The 14,997-nt window shown below is 36.1% G+C and overlaps 1 protein-coding gene and 1 pseudogene across 3 annotated transcripts in view; one reads left to right on the forward strand and one right to left on the reverse strand.

Annotated features, from left to right (window-relative positions):
• LOC145737561 (calbindin-32-like) overlaps window positions 1–4,977 on the reverse strand; it is a 52,993-nt gene extending 48,016 nt beyond the window's left edge. Inside the window, exon 1 of one of the 2 annotated variants that reach the window (XR_014180423.1) lies at window positions 4,821–4,977. The gene's annotated coding sequence lies outside the window, so the exon portion shown is untranslated. Of the gene's footprint in view, window positions 1–3,400; window positions 3,538–4,820 lie in introns of those variants that run through there. The other variant, XR_014180422.1, reaches the window with a different exon arrangement.
• Window positions 4,978–5,737: 760 nt separating this feature from the next.
• Window positions 5,738–14,997, forward strand: part of LOC145737519 (neogenin-like) — a 38,791-nt pseudogene continuing 29,531 nt past the window's right edge. The window contains exon 1 of the transcript XR_014180411.1: window positions 5,738–5,982. The product of XR_014180411.1 is annotated as a neogenin-like (transcript). The remainder of the gene's footprint in view (window positions 5,983–14,997) is intronic.

Consider the following 14,997-nt stretch of genomic DNA (forward strand, 5'->3'; position numbering starts at 1 on the left):
GCACCAGAGACTTCTAAAAGCTACTGGAAACCAACCAGAAATTGCCAGAGGGTTCTACAAGTGTCCTAAAACTATTTAGAGTTTCTGGAAATTGCGAGAGGTCTTTAGAATCACGTTGAAAGCACCAGAGACCTCTAAAAGCTACTGGAAACCAACCAAAATGTGCCAGAGGCCTCTACAAGTGTCTTAAAACTTTTTAGAGTTTCTGGAAATTGGGAGAGGTCTTTAGAATCAAGTTGAAAGCACCAGAGACCTCTAAAAGCTACTGGAAACCAACCAAAATGTGCCAGAGGCCTCTACAAGTGTCTTAAAACTTCTTAGAGTTTCTAGAAATTGGGAGAGGTCTTTAGAATCATGTTGAAAGCACCAGAGACCTCTAAAAGCTACTGGAAACCAACCAAAATGTGCCAGAGGCTTCTACAAGTGTCCTAAAACTTTTTAGAGTTTCTGGAAATTGGGAGAGGTCTTTAGAATCACGTTGAAAGCACCAGAGACCTCTAAAAGTTACTGGAAACCAACCAAAATGTGCCAGAGGCCTCTACAAGTGTCTTAAAACTTTTTAGAGTTTCTGGAAATTGGGAGAGGTCTTTAGAATCACGTTGAAAGCACCAGAGACCTCTAAAAGTTACTGGAAACCAACCAAAATGTGCCAGAGGCCTCTACAAGTGTCCTAAAACTTTTTAGAGTTTCTGGAAATTGGGAGAGGTCTCTAAAATCATGTTGAAAGCACCAGAAACCTCTAAAAGCTACTGGAAACCAACCAAAATGTGCCAGAGGCCTCTACAAGAGTCCTAAAACTTTTTAGAGTTTCTGGAAATTGGGAGAGGACTTTAGAATCATGTTGAAAGCACCAGAGACCTCTAAAAGCTACTGGAAACCAATCAAAATGTGCCAGAGGCCTCTACAAGTGTCCTAAAACTTTTTAGTGTTTCTGGAAATTGGGAGAGGTCTTTAGAATCATGTTGAAAGCACCAGAGACCTCTAAAAGCTACTGGAAACCAACCAAAATGTGCCAGAGGCCTCTACAAGTGTCCTAACACTTTTTAGAGTTTCTGGAAATTGGGAGAGGACTTTAGAATCATGTTGAAAGCACCAGAGACCTCTAAAAGCTACTGGAAACCAATCAAAATGTGCCAGAGGCCTCTACAAGTGTCCTAAAACTTTTTAGAGTTTCTGGAAATTGCGAGAGGTCTTTAGAATCATGTTGAAAGCACCAGAGACCTCTAAAAGCTACTGGAAACCAACCAAAATGTGCCAGAGGCCTCTACAAGTGTCCTAACACTTTTTAGAGTTTCTGGAAATTGGGAGAGGACTTTAGAATCATGTTGAAAGCACCAGAGACCTCTAAAAGCTACTGGAAACCAACCAAAATGTGCCAGAGGCCTCTACAAGAGTCCTAAAACTTTTTAGAGTTTCTGGAAATTGGGAGAGGACTTTAGAATCATGTTGAAAGCACCAGAGACCTCTAAAAGCTACTGGAAACCAATCAAAATGTGCCAGAGGCCTCTACAAGTGTCCTAAAACTTTTTAGTGTTTCTGGAAATTGGGAGAGGTCTTTAGAATCATGTTGAAAGCACCAGAGACCTCTAAAAGCTACTGGAAACCAACCAAAATGTGCCAGAGGCCTCTACAAGTGTCTTAAAACTTTTTAGAGTTTCTGGAAATTGGGAGAGGTCTTTAGAATCATGTTGAAAGCACCAGAAACCTCTAAAAGTTACTGGAAACCAACCAAAATGTGCCAGAGGCCTCTACAAGTGTCCTAAAACTTTTTAGAGTTTCTGGAAATTGGGAGAGGACTTTAGAATCATGTTGAAAGCACCAGAGACCTCTAAAAGCTACTGGAAACCAATCAAAATGTGCCAGAGGCCTCTACAAGTGTCCTAAAACTTTTTAGTGTTTCTGGAAATTGGGAGAGGTCTTTAGAATCATGTTGAAAGCACCAGAGACCTCTAAAAGCTACTGGAAACCAACCAAAATGTGCCAGAGGCCTCTACAAGTGTCTTAAAACTTTTTAGAGTTTCTGGAAATTGGGAGAGGTCTTTAGAATCATGTTGAAAGCACCAGAAACCTCTAAAAGTTACTGGAAACCAACCAAAATGTGCCAGAGGCCTCTACAAGTGTCCTAAAACTTTTTAGAGTTTCTGGAAATTCGGAGAGGTCTCTAAAATCATGTTGAAAGCACCAGAAACCTCTAAAAGCTACTGGAAACCAACCAAAATGTGCCAGAGGCCTCTACAAGAGTCCTAAAACTTTTTAGAGTTTCTGGAAATTGGGAGAGGTCTTTAGAATCACGTTGAAAGCACCAGAGACCTCTAAAAGTTACTGGAAACCGACCAAAATGTGCCAGAGGCCTCTACAAGTGTCCTAAAACTTTTTAGAGTTTCGGGAAATTGGCAGAGGTCTCTAAAATCATGTTGAAAGCACCAGAAACCTCTAAAAGCTACTGGAAACCAACCAAAATGTGCCAGAGGCCTCTACAAGTGTCTTAAAACTTTTTAGAGTTTCTGGAAATTGGGAGAGGTCTTTAGAATCATGTTGAAAGCACCAGAGACCTCTAAAAGCTACTGGAAACCAACCAAAATGTGCCAGAGGCCTCTACAAGTGTCTTAAAACTTTTTAGAGTTTCGGGAAATTGGCAGAGGTCTCTAAAATCATGTTGAAAGCACCAGAAACCTCTAAAAGCTACTGGAAACCAACCAAAATGTGCCAGAGGCCTCTACAAGTGTCCTAAAACTTTTTAGAGTTTCTGGAAATTGCGAGAGGTCTTTAGAATCATGTTGAAAGCACCAGAGACCTCTAAAAGCTACTGGAAACCAACCAGAAATTGCCAGAGGCCTCTACAAGTGTCTTAAAACTTTTTAGAGTTTCTGGAAATTGGGAGAGGTCTTTAGAATCATGTTGAAAGCACCAGAGACCTCTAAAAGCTACTGGAAACCAACCAGAAATTGCCAGAGGCCTCTACAAGTGTCTTAAAACTTTTTAGAGTTTCTGGAAATTGGGAGAGGTCTTTAGAATCATGGTGAAAGCACCAGAGACTTCTAAAAGCTACTGGAAACCAATCAAAATGTTCCAGAGGCCTCTACAAGTGTCCTAAAACTTTTTAGAGTTTCTGGAAATTGGGAGAGGTCTTTAGAATCATGTTGAAAGCACCAGAGACCTCTAAAAGCTACTGGAAACCAACCAAAAAGTGCCAGAAGCCTCTACAAGTGTCCTAAAACTTTTTAGAGTTTCTGGAAATTGGGAGAGGTCTTTAGAATCATGTTGAAAGCACCAGAGACCTCTAAAAGCTACTGGAAACCAACCAAAAAGTGCCAGAAGCCTCTACAGGTGTTTTAAAACTTTTTTAGAGTTTCTGAAAATTGGCAGATCATTATGTTTTTGTTATTTTAAAATAAATTACCTTTAATTGATGTTTTTTCTCTAATATGTTACTAGCACATGACACCACCGCCACAACGAATTAAGTAATAAGGCAAGGTAGTGTAAATGAGCAAAATTAGTTGACAAAAATTTCGAAAAAGCAAATATACAGAGTAAATATAAAACTTGTTTAATCAAGTTAAGATAAAACGTTCAGACGCTATTGTAAGTGATAAAAATTTGGAACTTCCAGTTCGTTTCATTACTCTAAATTGCTCCATTTTGCCAATGGGAGAGTAAATCAATTTTCTCGGGACAATTTCCAATAATGCTGTCTGGGAGCATTTTTCTGCTTGAAAAAATGGTATTCAGGCCACGTTTCTAGACTCTTTTTTTTATTCCGTTCATTTGCCAGTGGGTCTTATTAATACTGTGGGTAATTGATTGAACAAACACGACCAAAACTATGTTCAGTGACTATAACGATGTGAAATTCCTTCGAGACATCGAAAATAGAGCTTTCAGAGCCATGAAAATGAAATTTTTATGTCTTGTCTGGCTACCCGGAATGGGAATCGATTTGTTGGTTGAATACGTCTTTTGGAATAACATATTTCTTTACTTTTACTTGGTTTATTGGAAAAAAGTGTGAAAATTACTGTTTTTCCTAAATTAGTCAGTTTGACAACAATGCAATTATATTTGGAGAGATTGCAATGAGGATTTTTACAAGTATTTAAAAAAAAAAACACAATTTGGCAACATTGGAAACAAATTTTATTTGAGAATTGACAAAAACGACACTACACTCAAAATTTTGAAAATTTATATCCAAACCAAAATCTGTCCAAGTAGAATTTTGATTTTGAAGGTATTGACAGCCTCCACAAAAAAAATTTCATCAATGACAGTTGACACTTGACAGTGCCAGAATTTCCAAAAATGTAAATGAGCCCACATTTCCCTCAATTCAAATTTTTGAAAATTAACATATCTCCAAAACCTGTGAGTGAATTAGACAGCCTTTACAAAAAATTATTAAATTTCTGTTAACTATACCAGTGGTTTAATATTGCTGGCGCCATCTGTTAACGACTAGCAGCATTTTTCGCTAATAAGTGAAACGTCAATGAACTCCTCGTATTTCGGAGATATCGACACTCGTCAATAGATGGCACATGTTTCATTAAGTAAACTTTAATTTTTATACCTTTTGTTATGTAATTACTAAAAATCTTCTTTTTAAAAAGCTCATAAATCTGCGACAAGTGTTTCTGCTTATTGGCTTCATCAGGCTGTAAAAAATTACTTAAGTGAAACAGTATTTCATTACTTCACCAGTTTTTCCAGAAATTATATAAATTTCATTATTTTTAATTTTTTTCTAAAAACTTTATTTTCTTCTTCTTTTTTTTTTCTCATTATTATTATTTCTTTTATAGAGAAGAAAAAACACTTACCCCAGTTTACTGTGTATACAATTATATTAGAGATGGTAGAAAAATCACTAAAAACTTAGAAAAAGTGAGCAAATCATTACATTTACTCATTTCTACAAAATTTTGATTACTAACTACATAATTCAGTGATGAATATTACTAATAATTCATATTATGGTTAATCTCGATATTTCCTAATAACAAAAATGTTTCAAGTACTTTTTTGTTTGGTTATGAGGTTAATATTATCACTCAGGTATTTGATAAGAGCGTTAGATGACTAAAGTACCCCTTTTGGTGCACTGTTTCTTTTAAACCTGAATAACTTTCTTATTTGGCTGATATGTTACGGACTTTTATACGTCGATGGTTAAGCAAATAAAACGAGCTTTCCAACGATATAAAAAATCAAATTCTTAGGTTGGCAGGTTTTCGAGATATGAATTTTCAAAAAATTAACGTGAGTGGGTTTAAAAGTCCCTATACTACGTTCTTGTCAATTACGGCTTTGTCAAGCGACTGTCATTCATGAAATTTTTAGGGGAGGTTTTCAAAACCCCAATTAGTTTATAATAAAAAAATCAAGACCGTACCTTATCAAGTTTTGGAGATATTAATTTTTAAAATTGCTTTCCAAGTGTCTCCTTACATTTTTGCCCGATACTATAATCAGTAATAATGCAACCGTAAAACGTGTTTTCAATGGAATTACGTTAAATTACTATTAATTGATTATTATTGTTTGCTTTCTTTGTAAGCCACTGTCATAAACCCCATAGAAATTGAATTAACTCTGTTGTAAAAAGAAAACATTCTAGCCTAAATATGCCGGACAAAACATCCGCCACCAGATGGCACTGTTTGCCATTCCCCACACACACACACACAGTTGACAGACAGTTGACGTTTGACGTATAAACCCCAGTCTGGCAGCTCGGAGGAGAAGGGCAAACTGTAAACAACTCAGTAGTTAGTAAAATGGCGTCGTCGGTTGATCAATGGTCCAGGAATTAACGAAAAAATCCATTAAAACCCCGATTTAAGAGAAAAAACAAAACAATTATGAATTTAAGGCGATTATAGTGAAGAAAAAAAATGAGTGGGACACGTTTTCAGTGTTGTGCACACCTAAAATCGGATATAATGTTTACAATCCTGATTGCCCTTCAATTGGCTATACCAGGTAAGCAAATGGTTTTTAAATAATCAATTCTAAAGGTTTTTTCACTCATTTTAACGGTTTAGAGTGGTTTAGACTGTTCTTTTTAACTGCAAACACCTCTTCTGGTGGTTGGTTTGTTAATTAAGTTGTTTAGAGACAGGTTGTTTTTGTTGTGTGGGTGGTATGTTTGAATGGCCTAAAGGCCTGAAAATTTGTTACTTTTTGCTTATTTTGTGGTTAATTCAGTGGTTTTTCCTATTAAATGAGTGGCTGAAATTTGGTTGGCCTAAAAGCTTTTACTGAAGGATTTTTTTAACAGAAATTTTGTCCACCCTGTATGCAGTTTCCGAGGGGACTTGGTTGGTTTCAGTTTCTTTGACCTTTTTTACGTAATTTTTATTCCTTGCACTTTTTTCTTATCTGTACTAGTTTAGGAGATATTCCACATAATCCATTTTGGAGACCAGAAACACCTAAAAAAACTTTGACTGTCTATAACTGGGCTGTTTTTTAAGCTACAAACAGGGGTAAACAGTTTCTTTGACTTTTTTTTGCAATTTTTATTCCCTGCACTTTTTTCTTATATGTACCAGTTTAGGAGATATATTCCACAATCTATTTTGGAGAAAAAGTGGTCTTACCAACAATTTTGACATCTCTCCCTTTAATCTGGAATAACCCGCTTATTTGATACACTTGTCTAGGACTTTTATATGTCAATGGATAGCCAATGAAAGGAGCTTTCCATCGATATATAAAAGTTGGGTTGTTTGTTTTATAGTTTGGCTTCTGGGGGGACAAGTCAATTTTCAACCATTTTGACTGGTTAACTTGCTTATTTTCTACTCTTGTCTAGGACTTTTTTACGTCAATGGATAGTGGATAAAAGGGGCTTTCCATCTGAGGAAAGTGGCACATATCACTCGATCTGGTTGTTTTAGTTTTTCTACCTGCCTAACAGAAAACCAGGTATATGTGGCACATGTGCTTTTGTCTGAAGGAACAAAAGGGCTCGCCCAGTATTATAATGCTTCATTGTACCTCCCCCGGTTATTTTTTTAAATATTAATCAAGAAGAATAGTCCCAGCATCCTTTTGCTTGTTTTTTTTCCTTGGCATTTGATATTGCACACAGTTTTGCATTATCAGATTACATTTTACGATAATGTACCTTAGATCTGTAGGATAATCCTGTTGGCAGCTAGCTTTCAAGTTAATGCAGTGTATAATTTATACCTTTGGACTAACTGTTGTGGTTATTTTTAACCATGGACTATTAAAAATAAACAGGTAACTGCCTTTGATGCTGCTATAGTCGAGTTCAAGGTAATTGGCTTTTACGTTGCTTTAAACAGTGGTACCAATTCAATTCTAGAGACAAAATGGTAAAAAACTAATCACAAAATTAAAGGAAAATCTTGAAATATCTTGTTTTTTCAATACAATTCAAGTGACATTACTGACAAATTTACATTATACTTTTCCATTGGTAAAATCTGGAATTATCAAGCTTTTTTGTATATTCTGGGTAGGAAATTTTGTCAATTAATTAAGACAGTAATTAAATCTCAAAGAGTTTCAGGTTACCACTACAAAGAACTCTTCTTAACGAGCCTATAAAGCTTTTTAAGTGGTTTTTTTAGGCTGTTTTATAGCAGCCAAACCAGGGCCTAATTATAAGAGAATATTTCCTTTTCTAGGTTGTTTTAAATCTCCTTTAATTGCCCCTATATTCTCTTTTACTGTCTATACAAGGGACAATCACAAGTGAGACATTTCGTACATTTTATGTTGTTGTAATAATAATAGAAAGGTGTGGCCAAATTTAAGTATTCTTGACACCATTATTAAGTTGATTACTTATTAGTTTGTTAAATTGTCCTGTTTAGCTCCTAAGTGTCCAATTCTCCCGACCTATTCTGTTGATAGATTCGGCTATTTATAGTCCAGGAGAAAATATTATAGGAACAGACAAGGAGATGTAAATTATGGGTTTATCCTGTTTTACTACAGTTTCGTTGACCCTAGTGAAGATGTTTGTGAATAAATTGTCTTCAGATTTATATCAAATTTTGGTTTGGAAAAAAAAAAAACTTGCTCCTAATTTGAATAAAACAAATATTCTCAGTTTGTATAAGTTGGCCATAAGTGAACAATAGAAAGCTGGTTATACAATTAGAAACAAAATCCACACGCCTACAACTAATTAGCAAACGAGATTGATAGTCGTGACTGGTGTTTAATAGATTTTTTTTTATTGTTGTATTATCCGTCTATTCGTTTTAAATCGCTGGTTTGAATACCAAAAAAGGTTAATTTCCATTTTATGAGCCGAGTGACTTTGACGCCCTCTAGCGGCCAAACTCAAAAACAAACCACTTTTTTACGTCGATGAAAAGCTCCTTTCATTAGCTAGCCATAGAGGTATAAAAGTCATAACAAAGTGCACCAAATAGGCGAGTTATTCCAGATCAAAGCGACATGTGTCTAAATTGTTGGTCCTCAAAATGGATTTTGTGGAATATCCCCTAAACTAGTAGAGATGTGGAAAAAGTGCAAATCATGAAAGTTGCTTAAAACAGGCTGCATACAGGGTGACCAACAACAAGGTGAAACACAAGAGAGAAAAAAAATTAAATATTACTTTAGCACTTCAATAAAGTTGCCAACACTGTGCACTTTCTGCTCGACTGATTTACGGCCCTGATGATGCCCGTATAACGTTTTCTTGGCTTTTATCCTATTTCTGGGCTTAGGCGAAGTCAAAACCGCATAATCTCGTTTTGGCATCGCAGTTGAAATATGTTCAGTCCCTCGAAGCATCAGGGGAAATTTATGAAATTGCTCTTCAGCTGTTTTTCTGCTCTGACAGTGTACCTAAATTAAATTAGTTGTCAGTTTTTGTACTTATTTTACCTAATTTAAGGATGTTTTGTTCAGCTGTCAGTTTTGAACCAAAAAGCCTTAAATGTCAAAGTCAGTGCTATAAAGTTAAAATGACAGTACAATTTCAATTGCAACTTGGTTTTTGAGATATTTATGGCATATTTACTGTATTTATTCGTATACACACCTTGTCAAGTTGGTTTCTATCAATATTAAGCACCAATCTACTGTCAAACATCCTGTGTACAGGTGTGGTAAATCCAAAACCGACCATAGTAACGGACAGAGAAACGTACATTATTGCATGCGCGGGACTAAGACAGAAAACGAAAAAATATCAAGTAGGCCATATTTTCAGCGCGCTGTTGCCCAACGCCAAGTTATTTTGTCGACAGTATTTGAGTGATACTTGGCGTTTGGCAACAGCGCGCTGAAAATATGGCCTACTTGATATTTTTTTCGTTTTCTGTCTTAGTCCCGCGCATGCAATTATCTACGTTTCTCTGTCCGTTACGCGGTTTTCCTATGGTCGGTTTTGGATTTTTCCACACCTGTATAGTGTAATTTATACACTTTTAATTAGTAACACAAACGTCTTATATAGAGTGTGTTAAAGCAAAAATTAGGTACAAGCGTTGCATAAGACACTAATAATTTTAAACTATATTAGCCTTGAAGATAGCCAAATATGGCAGAAAACGCAAGTTATTTAGTCTCCACCTTCACTGCCCTTTATTAAACCCCAATAACTAATGGTTAATTATAATTGCGTGTTAGATAAGTAGGCTTTAGCAGTCACGAGTTATCATAAATTCGCCAACAGTAAATTGATTGGAAAATGTCTAGCTGCATCTATAGGGAAATTCAAACAACATTGGTATGACGTCACAAGTTGCACAGAGGATGTTTTCTCATACAAACAAAATGTCAGTACAACGATTGTTATTAACCGTTTTTGTGATAACCACCTGAGGATATATGAGAATATGTAATCGGTTTTACATAGTTATTTCAAGCATTTTGATATATACACCTGCAATTGTTTTGTAGTCAGCTTTTCTGCGTCATTTATGGGTTAGATTGACGGATAATTAAACTGACAGTTAACTGAAGTTGCCATTTTAATTGTTGACGTTTTAATTGCGATTTTTTTGGTTTCAGTTGTTGTCTGTTGTTTTTAGCAAAATATCTCCCTTAAAAGACCATTTAGGACAAAACGTCCCTTTAGCTGTATTGTAGGGAAATAAATTCCCTACAAATTTCCTCTCTTACACTTTTGCCGAATTTTGACAGATAACCGAGTTACAGAAGGTTTAAACTTAGTACTACTTACAAATTGCGCAGTTGTTATTGTTTGCACAGTAATAATTAAGTTTTTTCCCCTTCTAATCTCAAACAGAATTGATACGAAATGCACGTATTTTCCTAAATTTTCTAATAAACACCATTATAGACAGCTTGTCCATATTAGCAGGAAACCTGTATGCAAAAGTTGGAACAGCTGTTATTTTTGATTACAACTAACCTCTTAAAGGTCAGTTACAACATTTTGAGATAAAAACTAATTGTTTGCAAACTACTACTGTAAAAACTGGATTAAACTTGCATTTTGTATCAATTTATTTATCAGTTTCAGCAAAAATTAATCACCATCTGGTCGTAGAGGAATCGGGCAATGAAAATAGTTTTTTTTTTAAATTAAGGGCATCTTTATTAATAGTAAATTTCAATACAATTTTCCCATACTAAGCAAATTAACTGCGCAGTTCTTAGTAACATTGAAGTATTTACAATAACTTAGAGATTATACATTTTTTCCCCCTAATCTTGCTACATTGTAACTGAAAGTAAATAGATAAGAGTAACACACGCAAATACAAAAAAATCCCTAATAACGATTACAGACAGCTTGGCTCTGAAAAGGAAAAACAGATAAAAAATAATTTGTTTTTGTACCTCTATGGGATTGATTCTGATAGTTTCACCAAAACAACTGACAGCCAAACGTCACAACTGTCAAAATTGCACTCGTGATGCTATAAAATGTAATGCCAAAGTTAAACCGCATTTTAAAGGTCACGTGACTGATTTTGTCAGATGTCAACTGGCCTTCACAGGGTTGCATGCATTTTCAACGTCATGTAACGCGTATTTTGCAATTTAAGTTTTTTCCTCCACTAACTCGGTTAATTGACATTTTTCGTACAAACCTGTCATGTGACAATTTGTAAAGGACACTCTCAGCTACAATCTACCAAAAAAATCAACACGATACCTGCCAAAATAACCGAGTTAGGAGCTGTCAAGGTGACAGTAGTACAAATCGTAACCGTCCAGTGCAACTCAAATATTTTCCTACAATAACTCGGTTAATTGACATTTTTCGTACAAACCTGTCATGTGACAATTTGTAAAGGACACTTTCAGCTACAATCTACCAAAAAAATCAACACGATACCTGCCAAAATAACCGAGTTAGGAGCTGTCAAGGTGACAGTAGTACAAATCGTAACCGTCCAGTGCAACTCAAATATTTTCCTACAATAACTCGGTTAATTGACATTTTTCGTACAAACCTGTCATGTGACAATTTGTAAAGGACACTCTGAGCTACAATCTACCAAAAAAATCAACACGATACCTGCCAAAATAACCGAGTTAGGAGCTGTCAAGGTGACAGTAGCACAAATCGTAACCGTCCAGTGCAACTCAAATATTTTCCTACAATAACTCGGTTAATTGACATTTTTCGTACAAACCTGTCATGTGACAATTTGTAAAGGACACTCTCAGCTACAATCTACCAAAAAAATCAACACGATACCTGCCAAAATAACCGAGTTAGGAGCTGTCAAGGTGGCAGTAATACAAATCGTAACCGTCCAGTGCAACTCAAATATTTTCCTACAATAACTCGGTTAATTGACATTTTTCGTACAAACTTGTCATGTGACAATTTGTAAAGGACACTCTCAGCTACAATCTACCAAAAAAATCAGCACGATACCTGCCAAAATAACCGAGTTAGGAGCTGTCAAGGTGACAGTAATACAAATCGTAACCGTCCAGTGCAACTCAAATATTTTCCTACAATAACTCGGTTAATTGACATTTTTCGTACAAACCTGTCATGTGACAATTTGTGAAGGACACTCTCAGCTACAATCTACCAAAAAAATCAACACGATACCTGCCAAAATAACCGAGTTAGGAGCTGTCAAGGTGACAGTAATACAAATCGTAACCGTCCAGTGCAACTCAAATATTTTCCTACAATAACTCGGTTAATTGACATTTTTCGTACAAACCTGTCATGTGACAATTTGTAAAGGACACTCTCAGCTACAATCTACCAAAAAAATCAACACGATACCTGCCAAAATAACCGAGTTAGGAGCTGTCAAGGTGACAGTAATACAAATCGTAACCGTCCAGTGCAACTCAAATATTTTCCTACAATAACTCGGTTAATTGACATTTTTCGTACAAACCTGTCATGTGACAATTTGTAAAGGACACTCTCAGCTACAATCTACCAAAAAAATCAACACGATACCTGCCAAAATAACCGAGTTAGGAGCTGTCAAGGTGGCAGTAATACAAATCGTAACCGTCCAGTGCAACTCAAATATTTTCCTACAATAACTCGGTTAATTGACATTTTTCGTACAAACCTGTCATGTGACAATTTGTAAAGGACACTCTCAGCTACAATCTACCAAAAAAATCAACACGATACCTGCCAAAATAACCGAGTTAGGAGCTGTCAAGGTGACAGTAGTACAAATCGTAACCGTCCAGTGCAACTCAAATATTTTCCTACAATAACTCGGTTAATTGACATTTTTCGTACAAACCTGTCATGTGACAATTTGTAAAGGACACTCTCAGCTACAATCTACCAAAAAAATCAACACTATACCTGCCAAAATAACCGAGTTAGGAGCTGTCAAGGTGACAGTAATACAAATCGTAACCGTCCAGTGCAACTCAAATATTTTCCTACAATAACTCGGTTAATTGACATTTTTCGTACAAACCTGTCATGTGACAATTTGTAAAGGACACTCTCAGCTACAATCTACCAAAAAAATCAACACGATACCTGCCAAAATAACCGAGTTAGGGGCTGTCAAGGTGACAGTAATACAAATCGTAACCGTCCAGTGCAACTCAAATATTTTCCTACAATAACTCGGTTAATTGACATTTTTCGTACAAACCTGTCATGTGACAATTTGTAAAGGACACTCTCAGCTACAATCTACCAAAAAAATCAACACGATACGTGCCAAAATAATCGAGTTAGGAGCTGTCAAGGTGACAGTAGTACAAATCGTAACCGTCCAGTGCAACTCAAATATTTTCCTACAATAACTCGGTTAATTGACATTTTTCGTACAAACCTGTCATGTGACAATTTGTAAAGGACACTCTCAGCTACAATCTACCAAAAAAATCAACACTATACCTGCCAAAATAACCGAGTTAGGAGCTGTCAAGGTGACAGTAATACAAATCGTAACCGTCCAGTGCAACTCAAATATTTTCCTACAATAACTCGGTTAATTGACATTTTTCGTACAAACCTGTCATGTGACAATTTGTAAAGGACACTCTGAGCTACAATCTACCAAAAAAATCAACACGATACCTGCCAAAATAACCGAGTTAGGAGCTGTCAAGGTGACAGTAGTACAAATCGTAACCGTCCAGTGCAACTCAAATATTTTCCTACAATAACTCGGTTAATTGACATTTTTCGTACAAACCTGTCATGTGACAATTTGTAAAGGACACTCTCAGCTACAATCTACCAAAAAAATCAACACTATACCTGCCAAAATAACCGAGTTAGGAGCTGTCAAGGTGACAGTAATACAAATCGTAACCGTCCAGTGCAACTCAAATATTTTCCTACAATAACTCGGTTAATTGACATTTTTCGTACAAACCTGTCATGTGACAATTTGTAAAGGACACTCTCAGCTACAATCTACCAAAAAAATCAACACGATACCTGCCAAAATAACCGAGTTAGGAGCTGTCAAGGTGACAGTAGTACACATCGTAACCGTCCAGTGCAACTCAAATATTTTCCTACAATAACTCGATTAATTGACATTTTTCGTACAAACCTGTCATGTGACAATTTGTAAAGGACACTCTCAGCTACAATCTACCAAAAAAATCAACACGATACGTGCCAAAATAACCGAGTTAGGAGCTGTCAAGGTGACAGTAATACAAATCGTAACCGTCCAGTGCAACTCAAATATTTTCCTACAATAACTCGGTTAATTGACATTTTTCGTACAAACCTGTCATGTGACAATTTGTAAAGGACACTCTCAGCTACAATCTACCAAAAAAATCAACACGATACGTGCCAAAATAATCGAGTTAGGAGCTGTCAAGGTGACAGTAGTACAAATCGTAACCGTCCAGTGCAACTCAAATATTTTCCTACAATAACTCGGTTAATTGACATTTTTCGTACAAACCTGTCATGTGACAATTTGTAAAGGACACTCTCAGCTACAATCTACCAAAAAAATCAACACGATACCTGCCAAAATAACCGAGTTAGGAGCTGTCAAGGTGACAGTAATACAAATCGTAACCGTCCAGTGCAACTCAAATATTTTCCTACAATAACTCGATTAATTGACATTTTTCGTACAAACCTGTCATGTGACAATTTGTAAAGGACACTCTCAGCTACAATCTACCAAAAAAATCAACACGATACGTGCCAAAATAACCGAGTTAGGAGCTGTCAAGGTGACAGTAGTACAAATCGTAACCGTCCAGTGCAACTCAAATATTTTCCTACAATAACTCGATTAATTGACATTTTTCGTACAAACCTGTCATGTGACAATTTGTAAAGGACACTCTCAGCTACAATCTACCAAAAAAATCAACACGATACGTGCCAAAATAACCGAGTTAGGAGCTGTCAAGGTGACAGTAATACAAATCGTAACCGTCCAGTGCAACTCAGATATTTTCGCTTAATAATGATATAATTAATATTATTTATCGTCCACCACGTATTAACAGCTTTTTTAATGGACGATAACGGATAGAAAATCGTTCATTAATGAGTCCCATTAATGCACGATTTTATCAAAGGCAACCAAATAG

The sequence above is a fragment of the Ips typographus genome, linkage group LG14 (genome assembly GCF_016097725.1).
Source record: "Ips typographus isolate SLU linkage group LG14, UJ_Ityp_2.0, whole genome shotgun sequence".
In the NCBI taxonomy this organism is placed as follows: domain Eukaryota; kingdom Metazoa; phylum Arthropoda; class Insecta; order Coleoptera; family Curculionidae; genus Ips; species Ips typographus.